We start from the raw sequence: 19,873 nt of genomic DNA on the forward strand, positions 1-19,873 counted from the left end.
CTAAAGACCAGGTACACCCTGAATTTTCTAAATGTAAGCTTTCGGTACCCATTACGATTTCTCTGGGAGTAGATAAATGGGCGGGTAAGGCCTTTATTGATTCTGGCTCAGCGGCTAGCTTTATTGACTCTGAGTATGCTGTTAGATTGGGTATTCCTATGTTTGCCTTACCAACTCCTATCCATGTCATGGCTATTGATGCTACTCCTCTTATTGGTGGTACGGTGAGCTTATGTACCTCGGAGATTTCTCTAACCGTGGGTGTGTGCCACTCAGAGAGATGTTCGCTTCTAGTCCTGGAGAACCTACCTGCTGAGGTGGTACTAGGGTTGCCTTGGCTCCGACTACATAACCCCACTATAGATTGGTCCAATGGGGAGTTGGTGAGATGGGGGCCTAAGTGTGACTCGTGCCTGTCCGTGGTACAGGCTGGGGTCTCAGTAAAGTCTGATACTTTACCCTCTGTTGTTAGAGAATATTCTGATGTATTCTCATCACCAACCCCAGAGGTTCTACCCCCCCATAGACCTTATGATTGTACCATAGAGCTAGTAGAGGGGGCCAAGTTTCCTAAAGGACGAATTTATAATCTTTCTATGCCCGAACGCAAGGCCATGGAAGATTATATTAAGGAGAGCCTTGGTAAAGGGCATATTAGACCTTCTGTCTCTCCTATGGGGGCGGGGTTTTTCTTCGTTAAGAAAAAAGATGGTGGTCTTAGGCCATGTATCGATTACCGGAGATTAAATAAAATCACTGTCCAGAATAGATACTCCCTCCCATTGATTCCGGATTTATTTAACCAGGTCCTGGGGGCAACCTGGTTTTCCAAAATTGACCTGAAAGGGGCATACAATCTAATCCGAATCAAGGAGGGAGACGAATGGAAGACGGCGTTCAATACTCCGGTAGGACACTTTGAATATCAGGTGATGCCTTTTGGACTCAGCAATGCCCCAGCTGTGTTCCAAAACTTCATGAATGACATTCTTAGGGAATTCTTAGGTAAATTTGTTATTGTCTATCTTGACGACATTTTGATATTCTCTCCTGACTTCGAATCCCATGTGTCTCATGTTAGACAAGTATTAGAGGTGTTGAGGGAGAATCAGCTATCCGCTAAACAAGAGAAATGTGTCTTTGGTGTGCAGGAGATTCTGTTTCTAGGGCATGTTCTGACTCCTTACGCCTTCAAGATGGATCCTGGTAAGGTACTAGCAATTAAGGAATGGGTAAGACCTTCATCCTTAAAGGCCTTACAACGGTTCTTAGGTTTCGCCAATTACTATCGTAAATTTATTATGAATTTTTCCGTAATTGCTAAACCGTTGACCGACCTTACTAAGAAAGGGGCGGATTTGGAGAATTGGTCTACTGAGGCCATTTCTTCATTTGAAAAATTAAAAAAGGCATTCAGTAGCGCTCCCATTCTGATCCAGCCTGATCAGGAGAAACCTTTTATTGTGGAGGTGGATGCGTCCGAGGACGGCGCAGGAGCAGTCCTTTCACAAGGTCCTGCCAGCCTCACGAATCTGAGACCATGTGCCTTCTTCTCCAGGAAATTCTCTCCCATGGAGAGAAACTACGACATAGGGAATAGGGAGCTGCTGGCCATTAAATGGGCATTTGAGGAGTGGAGGCATTTTCTGGAGGGGGCAAGGCATTGTGTAACTGTTGTCACTGACCATAAAAACCTTATGTTTCTCGAGTCTGCTAAGAGGTTGAATCCCCGTCAAGCCAGATGGGCTCTGTTTTTTACTCGTTTTGATTTTTCCATCACGTTCAGGCCGGGAAGTAAAAATGTGAAGGCGGACGCATTATCTCGGAGCTTCCAGGCTTTTCAACCTACTGAGGTACCACCTGAATCCATCCTACCAGCAAAAATCTTCTTAGCAGCTCTTACCCAGGATATCTCGGCTCGCATTAGGTCGGAACAACATCTGGCACCGGTATCCACCCCAACAGATAAGTTGTTTGTTCCCGTACAATTTCGTCTCCAGCTGTTGGGTGAGTGTCACGATTCTGCCTTTTGTGGACATCCGGGTGTTGAGGGCACTAAGGATCTGGTTTCTAGATCTTATTGGTGGCCCACTCTAACTAGGGATGTCAAGTCCTATGTGTCAGCCTGTGAGGTTTGTGCCAGGTCCAAGACACCTAGGACTCGCCCTGCTGGTAACCTACGACCCCTACCCATTCCCAGTAGACCCTGGTCCCATATCTCGATGGACTTTATAACTGACCTACCGCTGGCGGAGGGTAAGACTGTAGTGTGGGTAGTGGTGGATAGGTTTAGCAAGATGGTCCATTTCATTCCCCTGTCTAAACTCCCGAATGCCAAAACTCGATTGCATGGTATCCCGGAAAATATTGTTTCGGACAGGGGTGTGCAGTTTGTGTCCAAATTCTGGAGGGCCTTCTGTCAAAGATGTAAAATTTCGTTGTCTTTTTCTTCCGCCTACCATCCTGAGAGTAATGGGCAGACTGAACGCCTTAATCAGTCTGTGGAACAATTCCTGAGGTTGTATGTTGCTGATGATCAGCAATTATGGGTCAAATTCCTTCCGTTGGCTGAATTTGCTCTGAATAACCGTGTCAATTCTTCTGCTGGGGTCTCCCCTTTCTTTTGTAACCATGGTTTTCATCCCCGTTTTCATTCTGGGTCGTCCGTCTCCTCCTCTAACCCTGAAGCTGATAAACTCTCCTCCGAACTGTGCACAGTTTGGGCCCGGGTTCAATCGAACCTAGAAAAGGCTCAATGTTCTCAAAAACTCAAGGCCGATAGGAGACGTTCAAGGGGGGTAAACTTTCAGGTTGGGGATAAAGTATGGTTGTCCTCCAAGAATCTATCTCTCAAGGTAACTTCTAAAAAATTTGCTCCTCGTTTTATTGGACCATATAAGATCACGGAAGTGATTAACCCGGTATCTTTAAGGTTGGAGCTGCCTGAGTCATTCCACATTCATAATGTGTTCCATAAATCTCTGCTTAAAAAATATTTTGAACCGGTAGTACCATCAAAAGCCTCGCCTCCGCCAGTTCTTGTTAATGATGTTGGACGTGGCCAAAGAGGTGTGGGAACAATAACCCACTCCACATAAAAGTGTCATTGAGTATGTTACCCAGATGCAAGATCTGATAGAGACAGTGTTGCATCTTGTTAGGGAGCATATGGAGGCAGCTCAGCGAGCCCAGAGTCGGGTCTATAATGGGCAGGCTCGGGTCCGGAACTTTAACACGGATGATCGGGTTTTGTTTTCTTTGCTGACCGTGGACAGTAAGTTCCTGGCTAGGTGGCAGGGGCCCTACGAGGTACTCGAGAAAATTGGAGATGTAAACTACAAGGTACACCAGCCAGAGCGGCGAAAGCCAGAGCAGGTTTACCGTGTGAATTTACTCAAACCGTGGAAAGATAGGGAAACCTGTACAGAAGACAGCTCGCGGCCGGGTTTTCTAGGAGAAAAGGTAACGGCCCCTCTGTCTGATGCAAGAGAGGCGGCTGCCACAGTAAAAGTTACTGACAGCCTCTCCTCTAAACAGACTCAGGAGGCCAGGGAGTTTGTTTTTGCGGTTTTGTAATGATTTTTGAAAACTTAACGAGGTTTCCAAATTCGATGCATATCCCATGCCCCGGGTGGATGAGCTCATTGAGAGGGTAGGACAAGCCCGGTATCTTCCTGTTTTGCACCCCACGAAAGGGTACTGGCAGGTGCCCTTAAAGGGAACCTGTCACCTCTAATTGACCTATTAAACTCAGCCTTAAGAATTAATAAATGCGTTTCCACAGTCATATACAGTACAGACCAAAAGTTTAAACACACCTTCTCATTCAAAGAGTTTTCTTTATTTTCATGACTATGAAGGCATCAAAACTATGAATTAACACATGTGGAATTATATACATAACAAACAAGTGTGAGACAACTGAAAATATGTAATATTCTAGGTTCTTCAAAGTAGCCACCTTTTGCTTTGATTACTGCTTTGCACACTCTTGGCATTCTCTTGATGAGCTTCAAGCGGTAGTCCCCTGAAATGGTTTTCACATCACAGGTGTGCCCTGTCAGGTTTAATAGGTGGGATTTCTTGCCTTATAAATGGAGTTGGGACCATCAGTTGCTTTGAGGAGATGTCAGGTGGATACACAGCTGATAGTCCTACTGAATAGACTGTTAGAATTTGTATTATGGCAAGAAAAAAGCAGCTAAGTAAAGAAAAACGAGTGGCCATCATTACTTTAAGAAATGAATGTCAGTCAGTCAGCCGAAAAATTGGGAAAACTTTGAAAGTAAGGGCTATTTGACCATTAAGGAGAGTGATGGGGTGCTGCGCCAGATGACCTGGCCTCCACAGTCACCGAACCTGAACCCAATCGAGATGGTTTGGGGTGAGCTGGACCGCAGAGTGAAGGCAAAAGGGCCAACAAGTGCTAAGCATCTCTGGTAACTCCTTCAAGACTGTTGGAAGAACATTTCAGGGGACTACCTATTGAAGCTCATCAAGAGAATGGCAAGAGTGTGCAAAGCAGTAATCAAAGCAAAAGGTGGCTACTTTGAAGAACCTAGAATATGACATATTTTCAGTTGTTTCACACTTGTTTGTTATGTATATAATTCCACATGTGTTAATTCATAGTTTTGATGCCTTCATAGTCATGAAAATAAAGAAAACTCTTTGAATGAGAAGGTGTGTACAAACTTTTGGTCTGTACTGTATATCTTACTCAGACTCCAATCTTCAGCCTTTTTGACCATCTCATCATCTTTTTAACATTTCCCGCCATATATGCTAATGTGCCCAAAAGAGTCATATTTTACCTCTCACAGATAGAGGAGTCTTATCTTTCCAGAGTCATATTCTTCATCTCCGCCTTAGAAACGCCCACAGCCATGTAATCCCGCGCAATCGCATTACTCTGCATACTGAAAACGAGGTTGTGATGTTATCATTTGTTACTGCTGTATACTGACTCTGCATTTTGGAATGAAAAAGGACAATGTATTGTTTTAAAATAAGATGCTTTTATTTGATTAATAAAAATGATTTGATTTAAAAAAAAGAAAACGAGGTTGTGCTGGTTTTGGAGCGTAACCACGTCATATATATGTCAAGGCCAACGTAATTGCACAGTCTCAAATTCCTTCTGGACTCCCCATGCCACAAAGCCTGCTTTAATTGTAAGAATATATATTTTTTATCTTTGGTCTTAGCAAAACATTTTTTACAGCCGCAGCCTTCCGCCTGGGATATTTGTCACCCCGTCTGTAAGCCGTAGTGTCCGGGCAAGAGCATTGGGCTGCCGGTGTCCAAAGTTACCTCTGCGGCTGGCATGGAGGAGACGCGGGACAATGTTTCTTCCTCCGGTATAACTCCTGTGGAGTACAGGCCGGGGGAGGGAGCGGAGACCGGGGCCCTGTGAGCGCTCATGGCAGCACGCAAGATCAGCCTGCAGCAGGAGCCCGTAGACTGCAGGTCATCCAGGCCAAGCAGGTGGAGCGGCACGTCAGGCAGCAGCTGGCCGGGCTGGTGGAGGTTCGGCTGTGCTGCCTGGGTCCCCACAAATGCAACTGGCCTGGTTGGCTAGCATATCCTTACCCCGGAGCGGCGGGAGAGGAGTGAGGAGGAGCCGCAGCCAGCCATAAAGTGAGTGCTGCACGTGTGCCCGCCGGGGATGCACCTCCGTATACTGGGCACACAATGATGACACCCCCCCCCCCCTCAGACAGGACGAAGGTAAGCGCGGGCTGGATGTGGTGGATCATTTTACTTTAGCTGTACTCCTGGACGCACAAGCAGCTGTATCAGTATGATATTTATTGCTCTAAAGGTGTCATAGCAATGTTAAAGGAATGCATGTCAAATGTGCTGTTCACACTGCAGCTACGGGGGCCTATGTCAGCCCATAGAAGTCAATGGGGCCGTGTAATAGAAGGGGTTATCCTATGAAGTCCTTATCACATGGCCACAGGACATAGCCTCTACCAGCCCACTAGAATACCCCCTCTTGTATACTGGGCACACACTGCTGCCCCCCCCTGTATACTAGAAACACACTGCTGACCTCCCCCTGTATACTGACACTGTGCAGGGTATATACTGTACACACCGATTACTCCTTTATACGGACACCATGCAGGGTAGCCCCCATACAGTATAACGTTTCCTTGTGGCTGCCCCCTATACGGTATAATGTCTCATAGAAACATAGAATGTGTCGGCAGATAAGAACCATTTGGCCCATCTAGTCTGCCCAATATACTGAGTACTATGGATTGCCCCTGGCCCTATCTTATATGAAGGATGGCCTTATGCCTATCCCATGCATGCTTAAACTCCTTCACTGTATTTGCAGCTACCACTTCTGCAGGAAGGCTATTCCATGCACCCACTACTCTCTCAGTAAAGTAATACTTCCTGATATTACTTTTAAACCTTTGCCCCTCTAATTTAAAACTATGCACCGTTTTGCAGCCGCATCCGTGATCCGTGTTTCCTGTCCGTCAAAAAAATATGACCTGTCCTATTTTTTTGACGGACAACGGTTCACGGACCCATTCAAGTCAATGGGTCCGAGAAAAAACACGGATGCACACAAGATTGGCATTCGCGTCTGTGGTCGTAGGCTACTTTCACACAGACGGATCTGCTGATCCGTCTGCATAAAATCTTTTTCAGAGCTGTTTTCACTTTGTGAAAACTCAGATCCGACAGTGTATTCTAACACGGAGGCATTCCCATAGTGATGGGGACGCTTCTAGTTAGAATATACTTTAAACTGTGTACATGACTGCCCCCTGCTGCCTGTCAGCACCCGATCTCTTACAGGGGGCTGTGATCTGCACAATTAACCCCTCAGGTGCTGCACCTGAGGGGTTAATTGTGCGTATCATAGCCCCCTGTAAGAGATCATGTGCTGCCAGGCAGGAGGGGGAACACCCCCCTCCCTCCCCAGTTTTAAATTCATTGGTGGCCAGTGGGCCTCCCCCCTCCCTTGTATTTAACACATTGGTGGCCAGTGCGGCCGGCCCCCCCCTCCCTCCCCTGTAGTTAACACATTGGTGGCCAGTGCGGCCGCCCCCCCCTCCCTCCCCTGTAGTACTGTAGATTCATTGGTGGCCAGTGGGCCCCCCCTTCCTCCCCCTCATAATTAAAATCTCCCCCCTATCATTGGTGGCAGCGGAGAGTACCGATCGGAGTCCCAGTTTATTCGCTGGGGCTCCGATCGGTAACCATGGCAACCAGGATGCTACTGCAGTCCTGGTTGCCATGGTTACTTAGCAATTTTTAGAAGCATTATACTTACCTGCGAGCTGTGATGTCTGTGACCGGCCGGGCGCTCCTCCTACTGGCAAGTGACAGGTCTGTGCTATATGCAATGCGCTGCACAGACCTGTCACTTACCAGTAAGAGGAGCGCCCGGCCGGTCACAGACATCGCAGCTCGCAGGTAAGTATAATGCTTCTAAAAATTGCTCAGTAACCATGGCAACCAGTTGCCATGGTTACCGATCGGAGCCCCAGCGATTAAACTGGGACTCCGATCGGTACTCTCCGCTGCCACCAATGATAGGGGGGAGATTTTAATTAGGAGGGGGAGCCCACTGGCCACCAATGAATCTACAGTACTACAGGGGAGGGAGGGGGGGCCGGCCGCACTGGCCACCAATGTGTTAACTACAGGGGAGGGAGGGGGGCCGGCCGCACTGGCCACCAATGTGTTAAATACAAGGGAGGGAGGGGGGGCCGCACTGGCCACCAATGAGTTAAATACAGGGGAGGGAGGGGGGGGCCAGCCGTAATGGCCACCAATGAGTTAAATACAGGGGGGAGGGGGGGTCTGCCCCCTGCTGCCTGGCAGCACCTGCCAGGCAGCAGGGGCAGTCATGTACACAGTTCTTTTAGTATATTCTAACCTGAAGCGTCCCCATCACCATGGGAACGCATCTGTGTTAGAATATACTGTCGGATCTGAGTTTCACGATCTACCTCAAATCCGATGGTATATTCTAACATAGAGGCGTTCCCATGGTGATGGGGACGCTTCAAGTTAAAATATACCATCGGATTAGAGAAAACTCAGATCCGATGGTATAAAAGGGACTCCTGACTTTACATTGAAAGTAAATGGGGACGGATCCGTTAGCAATTGCACCATATTGTGTCAACGTCAAACGGATCCGTCGCCATTGACTTGCATTGTAATTCAGGACGGATCCGTTTGGCTCCGCACGGCCAGGCAGACACCAAAACGACTTTTTTTTCATGTCCGTGGATCCTCCAAAAATCAAGGAAGACCCACGGATGAAAAAACGGTCACAGATTACGGACCTACGGACCCCGTTTTTGCGGACCTTAAAAAAAAACGGTTGTGTGCATGAGGCCTTAGTAGAAAATATGGATGACTTATGTTTGGAGTCTGTATTTGAAAAAGCAAATCAGGTGATTCTATTAATTTTGATTTAAACATTTTTCAAACAAAAAAAATAATTTGTAACACGCATTGCAATAGTTGGTCTATGTTATGACTGTGTTACGTAACAGACGCACACACTTGAGCCCATGTAGTTCTTCTATATTGTTTCTTTATGTGAATAGACATTTCTATAAAGTAGTACACGCAATATTTTATAGACTGATGTGCACTATCTTATTAGCATAAGTCGCCAAGATCCAAATCATTGAGTCTGCATTACTCCTGCAATATCTACTTGGTCAGTATCTTAAATATGCGTGCAGCTCTAATAAAAAATAAATAAATTCTCCGACTCAATGTGCAATAATTATATGTTTTTAAACCTTTAGGATAATATTTACACATCATATCTATTAAATATCCACATATATATAGCGGATTTTCGATCCTATTACAAAGTACATTTCATAAATTTGATCTATATAATTGATAACAGGATGAAACGACATCTGCGGATAAAAAAGATCAAATTATTGTGTCAGTTAATACTGCAGCTAAGCCGTTATTTGAATCTAAATACATCCATGATATAGTCTTTAACGAACCAAGCAATCGGGATGATGAGGTATATACTTTATTTTTTTTTCTTCAATTTAGGAATGTATTACAATAAAAGCATATTTTTTTTATAAATCTCTCTCTCTCTCTCTCTCTCTCTATTTATCTATCTCTATATTATATAATATTTATTTATTTACCATAAATTTTTATTTTTATTTTAGATGCAATTGCTTTTTCAAAATCTGCACAAGAAATATTCCTCACATTCGAAGAATTTGAATTGTTTTCCTAATAATCCTAGAATATCCGAAAATCTCAAATACATCGAGTTTGATACACCTGTCATTGAGGGTAGAAAAGGCAATGTGGAATGGTGCTGCTGTAGACAGTGTGTGATTATGCCAACAAATTTAAAATAAATTTGTTGTAAAGAGATAGAGAACGCTATACCCTACATACAAAATGATGTTTGTATTTCACAACACGAGTTTTTCAAAATATTCTGTACTCGCGAAGACACCGTAGCTATTACTCTGCGAACAGTTGGAGATGTGAAACGTCCCCCTTCATCTAAGGAAAAAAACTGGTGAAATAAATCACAAACGTATTAAAATATATATACACTGCTCAAAAAAATACAACACAATGTAACTCCAAGTTAATCACACTTCTGTGAACTCAAACTGTCCACTTAGGAAGCAACACTGAGTGACAATCAATTTCACATGCTGTTGTTCAAATGGGATAGACAACAGGTGGAAATTATAGGCAATTAGCAAGACACCCCCAAAAAAGGAGTGGTTCTGCAAGTAGTGACTACAGACCACTTCTCAGTTCCTATGCTTCCTGGCTGATGTTTTGGTCACTTTTGAATGCTGGTGGTGCTTTCACTCTAGTGGTAGCATGAGACGGAGTCTACAACCCACACAAGTGGCTCAGGTAGTGCAGCTTATCCAGGATGGCACATCAATGCGAGCTGTGGCAAGAAGGTTTGCTGTGTCTGTCAGCGTAGTGTCTAGAGCATGGAGGCGCTACCAGGAGACAGGCCAGTACATCAGGAGACGTGGAGGAGGCCGTAGGAGGGCAACAACCCAGCAGCAGGACCGCTACCTCCGCCTTTGTGCAAGGAGGAACAGGATGAGCACTGCCAGAGCCCTGCAAAATGACCTCCAGCAGGCCACAAATGTGCATGTGTCTGCTCAAACGGTCAGAAACAGACTCCATGAGGGTGATATGAGGGCCCGACGTCCACAGGTGGGGGTTGTGCTTACAGCCCAACACCGTGCAGGACGTTTGGCATTTGCCAGACATCACCAAGATTGGCAAATTCCCCACTGGCGCCCTGTGCTCTTCACAGATGAAAGCAGGTTTACACTGAGCACATGTGACAGACGTGACAGAGTCTGGAGACGCCGTGGAGAACGTTCTGCTGCCTGCAACATCCTCCAGCATGACCGGTTTGGCATTGGGTCAGTAATGGTGTGGGGTGGTATTTCTTTGGAGGGCCACACAGCCCTCTATGTGCTCGCCAGAGATAGCCTGACTGCCATTAGGTACCGAGATGAGATCCTCAGACCCCTTGTGAGACCATATGCTGGTGCGGTTGGCCCTGGGTTCCTCCAAATGCAAGACAATGCTAGACCTCATGTGGCTGGAGTGTGTCAGCAGTTCCTGCAAGACGAAGGCATTGATGCTATGGACTGGCCCGTCCGTTCCCCAGACCTGAATCCAATTGAGCACATCTGGGACATCATGTCTCGCTCTATCCACCAACGTCACGTTGCACCACAGACTGTCCAGGAGTTGGCAGATGCTTTAGTCCAGGTCTGGGAGGAGATCCCTCAGGAGACCGTCTGCCACCTCATCAGGAGCATGCACAGGCGTTGTAGGGAGGTCATACAGGCACGTGGAGGCCACACACACTACTGAGCCTCTTTTTGACTTGTTTTAAGGACATTACATCAAAGTTGGATCAGCCTGTAGTGTGTTTTTCCACTTTAATTTTGAGTGTGACTCCAAATCCAGACCTCCATGGGTTGAAAAATTTGATTTCCATTTTTTATTTTTGTGTGATTTTGTTGTCAGCACATTCAACTATGTAAAGAACAAAGTATTTCAGAAAAATATTTAATTAACTCAGAACTAGGATGTGTTATTTTTGTGTTCCCTTTATTTTTTTGAGCAGTGTACTTCTAATATATACAGTACAGACCAAAAGTTTGGTCATTCAAAGAGTTTTCTTTATTTTCATGACTATGAAAATTGTAGATTCACACTGAAGGCATCAAAACTATGAATTAACACATGTGGAATTATATACATAACAAACAAGTGTGAAACAACTGAAAATATGTCATATTCTAGGTTCTTCAAAGTAGCCACCTTTTGCTTTGATTACTGCTTTGCACACTCTTGGCATTCTCTTGATGAGCTTCAAGAGGTAGTCCCCTGAAATGGTTTTCACTTCACAGGTGTGCCCTGTCAGGTTTAATAAGTGGGATTTTTTGCCTTATAAATGGAGTTGGGACCATCAGTTGCGTTGAGGAGAAGTCAGGTGGATACACAGCTGATAGTCCTACTGAATAGACTGTTAGAATTATTATTATGGTAAGAAAAAAGCAGCTAAGTAAAGAAAAACGAGTGGCCATCATTACTTTAAGAAATGAAGGTCAGTCAGTCAGCCGAAAAATTGGGAAAACTTTGAAAGTAAGGGCTATTTGACCATGAAGGAGAGTGATGGGGTGCTGCGCCAGATGACCTGGCCTCCACAGTCACCGGACCTGAACCCAATCGAGATGGTTTGGGGTGAGCTGGACCGCAGAGTGAAGGCAAAAGGGCCAACAAGTGCTAAGCATCTCTGGGAACTCCTTCAAGACCGTTGGAAGACCATTTCAGGGGACTACCTCTTGAAGCTCATCAAGAGAATGCCAAGAGTGTGCAAAGCTGTAATCAAAGCAAAAGGTGGCTACTTTGAAGAACCTAGAATATGACATATTTTCAGTTGTTTCACACTTGTTTGTTATGTGTATATAATGCCACGTGTTAATTCATAGTTTTGATGCCTTCATAGTCATGAAAATAAAGAAAACTCTTTGAATGAGAAGGTGTGTCCAAACTTTTGGTCTGTACTGTATATACACTCACCTAAAGAATTATTAGGAACACCATACTAATACGGTGTTGGACCCCCTTTTGCCTTCAGAACTGCCTTAATTCTACGTGGCATTGATTCAACAAGGTGCTGATAGCATTCTTTAGAAATTTTGGCCCATATTGATAGGATAGCATCTTGCAGTTGATGGAGATTTGAGGGATGCACATCCAGGGCACGAAGCTCCTGTTCCACCACATCCCAAAGATGCTCTATTGGGTTGAGATCTGGTGACTGTGGGGGCCATTTTAGTATAGTGAACTCATTGTGACTTTCAAGAAACCAATTTTCCAGTCTTCAACAGTCCAATTTTGGTGAGCTCGTGCAAATTGTAGCCTCTTTTTCCTATTTGTAGTGGAGATGAGTGGTACCCGGTGGGGTCTTCTGCTCTTGTAGCCCATCCGCCTCAAGGTTGTGCGTGTTGTGGCTTCACAAATGCTTTGCTGCATACCTCGGTTGTAACGAGTGGTTATTTCAGTCAACGTTGCTCTTCTATCAGCTTGAATCAGTCGGCCCATTCTCCTCTGACCTCTAGCATCCACAAGGCATTTTTGCCCACAGGACTGCCGCATACTGGATGTTTTTTCCCTTTTCACACCATTCTTTGTAAACCCTAGAAATGGTTGTGCGTGAAAATCCCAGTAACTGAGCAGATTGTGAAATACTCAGACCGGCCCGTCTGGCACCAACAACCATGCCACGCTCAAAATTGCTTAAATCACCTTTCTTTCCCATTCTGACATTCAGTTTGGAGTTCAGGAGATTGTCTTGACCAGGACCACAACCCTACATGCATTCAAGGAACTGCCATGTGATTGGTTGACTAGATAATCACATTAATGAGAAATAGAACAGGTGTTCCTAATAATTCTTTAGGTGAGTGTGTATATATATATATATATATATATATAAAAATGTATATACATTTATTTTTTTATAATAATTTTTGTTAAATCGTTGTAGTATGCACCGTAGATTTCCCTGTATTAGACCTATTTTTTTACCTCAAAATTGGGTGGAAAATGACGGTGCGTCTTTTAATGCTAACTCTGATGGCGCTGATACATTGCTGCCGCACTGTGATGTATCAGCGGGATGGGAGGAGGGGATGGAGGCTGGCAACACTCATGGCGGTGCCCGATGCAGTCACTGTACTGTAATACATCGGGCCCCGCACACAGCAGTTTTCATAAGTAAAGTTATGGTACAGTAATCCTTTTCAAGCAGTGTTTGTATCCTCTGTACAACTTACTATGAAAGCGGCAGGCAGGGCGGCAGCGTAACCTTGCGATGCTCACTCATTCCCACTCCCGCTCTGCCTTCATGAATGAAGTGGGAGGAGCGTGAATGATGGAGCATCGCGAGGTTACCCTGCCGCTTTCATTGTAAGTTGTAAAAAGGATTGCCTGAGTTTAAAGTACAAATTGCCTGAGTTTATAGTACATTGCCTGCCTCCATCCCCTCCTCCCATGAAAACTGCTCCATTACACAAAAAGCAGAGTGTAATGGAGAATTACATTAAAAGATTTTACATACAGCAGAAAGACTGCTGTAAGTGGGTGGACAATGGTTTAATGGGGGTCACTATTCACACAGGACAATTTACTGTGACACATCTGATACTGTGACCAGCATAAGATCACTTTATGATAGTCACAGGATCATATGTGTCACAGTATATTGTTCCTGTGTGAATAGTGACTACCATTACATAATATGCTATATGTGTGTCATCCGCACATCCCCCAAACTAGTGTATGATCCACAGACCACCCCCATAAGAGTGTCATCCACAGCTCCCCCCCATAAGTGTCCTCCACACGTCCCCCATAACAATGTGTCTGCCACAGATCTCCCCCTATAACAGTGCCATTCACAGATCCCCCTTAACAGGGCATCATCCACAGATTCCCATAACAGTGTGTCATCCACTGTGTGCCTATTTGGATCCACCACCTCTACCCATTGTGGTCCATGTGGATGAATCGGCAACACGTAAGCTCATAGGTACTTGCAAAATGGCTTATCGGACTGGCTGTCCACTCAAGCCTGGAAAATTTGTATAATGAAAGTTGCAAATTACCTGGATACTACATATGGTTGTGGGATAATGTATAGCATTGTCTACATCATATTTTCTTTCAATAATCCACATATACACTGAGGGCATTTCGTGAGTATATACCATTGTTCAGTTATGGTGTCGTGATCAAGTAGTGTGACAACCGCCGATAGCAAGAACAGAGTCTACACAGTAAATTATTGTGCACAGTGCATCTTGTCTGAATAATTTTTAAATAGGGTATCCAATAGATTACAAGCGCTGTCTGGTATAGTTCTGTTGGCTGCACAGATGTATATGTTGACGTTGTCCTGCAGTGTATAGTATTTTGTAAAATTTATTCGATTTGTTATGTTGGGACAAGAGTCCTCCTGCCATCGCCTTGTTTGGATAATGTCTTTATATTGGTTCAGCTCACATCCTTTTTGAATAGCAACAATAAGACATTTTTGCAATATGCTCAATATATGCACCCAATGTCTCTACATAGTCATCCTAAATAGTTTTGTCATATAATCTTTGGCTTTAATAACTTAACTTTTATTATTTGTATAGGCTTTTAAGAAAAACAGCATACCGTGCTTTTGCAGCATGGGTACATGGCTATCTGGGAATGGGGAATCATCAGCCAATTCCGTCATGTGCTGTACGCCAAGTTCGAGCGGCATTCCCAGACCCATCCCATGAATACATGGGATATTTACCAGCTAAAGATTCTCCTGCAGAATTTATGGCCTTTGAATAATATTAAATATTATTTAATAATGGTCATGTATTCTTGGTCCCGGATTTGCTTGTTGTTGCAAAATTCGATGGCAGCATAAAGTTCTGTAATTTGAAGGTCTATCCCTGGCTTTATTTGTTGATTCTCTATACTCAGGATAGTGAATAAATATCATATAGTCGGTGGTCCAAAAAATGGCACTCCACCTCCGTTTTCACCCCAGCAGCCACCGTGACAAGGGTATCGGAGCAGTCTATACTCTGAGGCTCTCCTTTGGACGGCACTACATTGTGCAGGGCAAAGGAATTTTTTTTTGTTACGTTCATGTACCGTGCTCTCACTGGAGCTGCCAGAAACACCGGTTTTGTAAACTGCACTGATGCCTGGGCTTTAGTGGCGCTCTATCCAGTAAAATGGCGAGGGCAGCGCATAAGACCGACCATCAGAGTCGTTGACGTCACATAACACACTGCCGTGTGGAAGCTTCCGCCAAGCAGTGTGTTATGGTTAACAAAATAGCCTTTGCCCTGCGCGATCTTGCACAGGGCAAAGGATAGCATCGTGCATAAACTGCTTTGATGCTCTTGTTAGAGGGGTTGCAAGGATGGAAATGGAGGTTTGTTTGTACTGCCTTTGAACATGCACGACACCTTTAAAAAGACTGTTGATTTAACCTTCTGCTCTTTCTCTTGTGAGTTGGCTATCCTTTGTCCATATAACTATCCCCATTACTTGCCAAAGACGCAACTCATCAGCACTACAGCTAAACTAGTGAAAGATATGCTATTATTTCTGACACAAGAGCCTGTCAGATATCCCTGCAACTAGTGTCAAAGTACCCAAAACAGTACTAATTTTCAAGTAAGTAACTTTCAAGATGTCTAAGGCTACTTTAACAACTGTGTTAGGTGCTGATCCGTCTGCTATTTACATAGACGTATCCGCAACTATAATGCAATAGTTTGTATCCGTTCAGAATGCATCCGTTTGCATTACCTTTTAAAAAAAATTTCAATCTCAACATTGGTCAGTTTTCAATTACTTTGAAAGTCAATGTGTAATGGATCAGTTTCCAAATGCACCACATTGTGTCAGTGAAAAGTGAAACGTAACCATTTACTTACATATTAATTAAAAACTGATATGTTTTGATCATTTTGGTCAGACCTACATCAAAACGCTTCAAACATTTTTTTGTACGTCTCCATGACGGAATCCAAAACACAGGTGTGAAAGAAGTCTAATAGGTAAAATTCGATTGTTATTTCAATGGAAAACACGATTTTTCTACTTTAGATACATTAGTTATCAAATGAATAATCACAGACACGTAGAATTTGGTTAACAAATTGATTTAACCCCAAAAAAATTTTGATAAATACAACTTTATTAGTGAAACTTTGAACAATGTATCAACAACTAAATTGAATTAACTCATTTAAAGGGAACCTGTCATCAACTTTATGCTGACCGTACTGAGGGCAGCATAAATTAGTCACAGAAATGCTGATTTCAGCGGTGTGTCAAACATCAGCTAAAATTAAGTGCTTTCAAAAACCAACTTCACAATCAGTGCTGCACAGGCATTGTAAACAGTCCTGGCCACTTGAGAAGTTGAGAAGAGTCATGGTTTTCATGAATTCCTAGTTTTCACCTTTTATCTCTAGGAGAGAACTGTCAATGATCAGCAGATGGGTGAGAGAGATGGAGATTATGAATAACCATGACTCTTCTCAGGTAGATTTGACTCTTTTCAAGGCCCGGGCTGCAATGATTATGATGCTGGTTATCATCAACCACTATCTTTTATCCGATGAGTGACACACCGCTGAAATCAGCATTTCTGTCACTACTTTATATTGCCCTAAGTACGGTCAGCATAAAGTTGATGACAGGTTCCCATAAAGGTGTGCCACATTCTCCGTTAATGAGTAGGTGATTGACATTGATATTGTAATGACTTAATTTTACACTCCTATGCTAATTGTAATCAGATTTGTTTTTTGAGTCTTAACGTTATACAAGTTTCCTGTTTTATTCTATGTGGTTGTGTTCATTCTGCCGGCAATAGTAAATGCTGAATAATGTTGATTGTTGAGTAGATATTACAGTTTGTTAATTCCTATATTTTAATCAATTGTTTGCCTATAAGAAACATTGCAATAATTTCAGACTGACCCTGGAAAAGTATCCGCAAGCATAGAAAAGTCCTGTTTATTGTTTAATTCAAGTTCTTAGGCCGAATATGTGGTATCCCGGCCTGAAATCCTGCTGACAGCATGAGCGCATGGCGTCACAGGTTGCTATGACGCTGTGCGCTTCATGCCGCCGCTGCACTACAGTAATACACTCGTATAGATCATATGAGTGTATTACTGTAGTCCAGCGGTGGCATGATGCGCACGGCGTCATAGCAACCGATGACGCCGTTTGCTCCTGCTGTCAGCAGGATTTCAGGCCATCTTTAATGTACAACTGCTGTTGATGGACAATATTTTACATACATTTATTATAATTTACTTTCTAGAAGAGAAATTCATTTCCACAGTCGATCGACTATCGAACTAGATATTTATATCAACCTACACTCTTCTAAGTTAGGATAAAAATCTGGATGAAAGGGATTCTGTAATTAGATTTTACACATTCAAGTAAAGCGTATGTACGTGTCCGTCAAGATGATTTTTTTAATATGTCAATGACTAACAAAAGGTGTCAAATTTGGGGTTGTTACATACGCTTTACTTCAGTGGGTACAATCAGATAACATAATCCCTTTAAAATGTTTGAACTGTGATGATAATAATTATTCTTCTTGAAAGCCATCTATTCTAAAATAAAATTCAATTAAAGGGAACCAGTCATCAATGTTATGCTTATCGCACTGAGGGCAGCATAAAATAGTGACATAAATGCTGATTTCAGCGGTGTGTCACTCATGAACTAAAAGTAAGTGGTTGCTGACAATCAGCATCATAATCATTGCAGCACAGGCCTTGAAAAGAGTCAAATCTACCTGAGAAGAGTCCTGGTTATTCATCATCTCCTGCTCTCCCACCCATCTGCTGATGATTGACATTTCTCTCCTAGAGAGAAAGGGAGAAAACTAGGTAGAAGACTGTCAGTCATCAGCAGGTGGGCGGGAGAGCATGAAATATTTTTATTAACCAGGACTCTTCTCAGGTGGCCGTGACTCTTTTCCAGGCCCAGTCTGCAATGATCGTGATGTTTGTTCTTGGCAACCACTTACTTTTAACTTATAAATGACAGACCGCTGAAATCAAATCGCCTGTCTCTACTTTATTATGCCGTTAGTATGGGCAGCATAAAGTTGATGACAGGTTCATTTTAACAGACCAAAGAATGTGTTAAAAGTATTATTGTTTATTATTTTTTTTAGTTACTTTTTATTTGATGTATGTAATATTTTTTGATAATTGGAGTACAATGAGAAGTGTTGTTTAATAATTTATGTAAAATTGTATTTATTCAGTTATATATTTATTGTTTAGGCTAAATTATTTGAAATGTATTTTGAACATAGATCATTATGTTTACTATGCCAAATTTAGGTTTTTTGAACTATGTAAAGGCATTCTGTTATCGGATTTTACCCACTCTAGTAAAGCATATGTACATGTCCGTCCAGAATAATAGTAGATGCTTTAGATGCCATTATTATCTCCAATTGTGGCTATATTAATTCATAAATTTGTTGTTTTTATATGTAAATGAATCGCATAAGGTGCCCAAGGGGAGGTCCTTTAATACACACTGTATTAAAGGACATCCCCTTGGGCACGTTATGTGAGTCATTTACATATTACAAAATTCAAATTTGTTAATAAATAGAGCCACTATGGAACATAATAATGGTATCTAAAGCATCTACTCTTCGGGACAGACATGTACATATGGTGTACTTTATGTGGTAAAATATGATGACATAATGCCTTTAATTAACATTAACATTTAATTAGAAGATTTCTTCTCTAATAAAAAAAAATTTAAATTATAAATGTTAATTAACTGTTGTGTGTATTTTAAGTATTTAACTTGAAAAAATTTGAATAAATATTTTCAAGAATGATCTTCCGAGATGTGTAGTTAATCTGTAAAATAAAGAAAACATTATATTAAACATCTCATTCACATTAATAACTTTAATCAGTTATATAAGTACTATATTTAACATCATCGATATTGGAGTCACTAATTTGAGCACAATAATTATACAAATTATAAATTATAATTTTGATTTACCTTTCATAAACTTGAAGCAAAATAGTCGACAATCACGGAAGTTTGAAACTCTGAAATATACAGAAACAAATTTGTGAGCTATTTCAGCTTTTTAAGTAAAGATTATACTCTGTGGATTAAAACATTCATATGTTGAAAGCTAACCAACGTTCAACAAAATTAATGATATAACACCAACATAATAAAATACTAATTTTAAAAGTCTAAGAACATGAAACTATCTGAAGAAGCATATAATTTTCTGTTAGTACTAATAACACTCAATTGTCAACAGCTCTTGATAAATTCCTGAATCACATAATGTGTTTGTTTTTGATTTAATCTTTGTTTGGACACTCCATATTTGCAATATTGGGTGGTAGAGTCGGTGTTCGTGAAGTCCATTGTGATTGTATTTTCTGGTTCACTAAATACAATACTGTTATTGTCAAGTCTTCTAGATACTTTACATCCATTTTTTCATAAACATTTTTTACCGACCACCTGCTTTGGGTTTTTGGAAGAAATAGCTTTGTTCTGACGGTGCCCTTAGGTTCTGTATTTCTTTTTGGAAATTTCACGGTGGCTAGTTCTCTTCCTATGTTATAATTGTGGATGAGGGCAGCCAACTTTGTTCTTGCCTCCATCGCATCTATCATGAAGTGAATCCTCTTCGTCCTATATTTGTCACTACCAGAGCTTTGAGACGTTCTCACAGCTCTGT

Source organism: Bufo bufo, chromosome 5 (genome assembly GCF_905171765.1).
Source record: "Bufo bufo chromosome 5, aBufBuf1.1, whole genome shotgun sequence".
Lineage (NCBI taxonomy): Eukaryota > Metazoa > Chordata > Amphibia > Anura > Bufonidae > Bufo > Bufo bufo.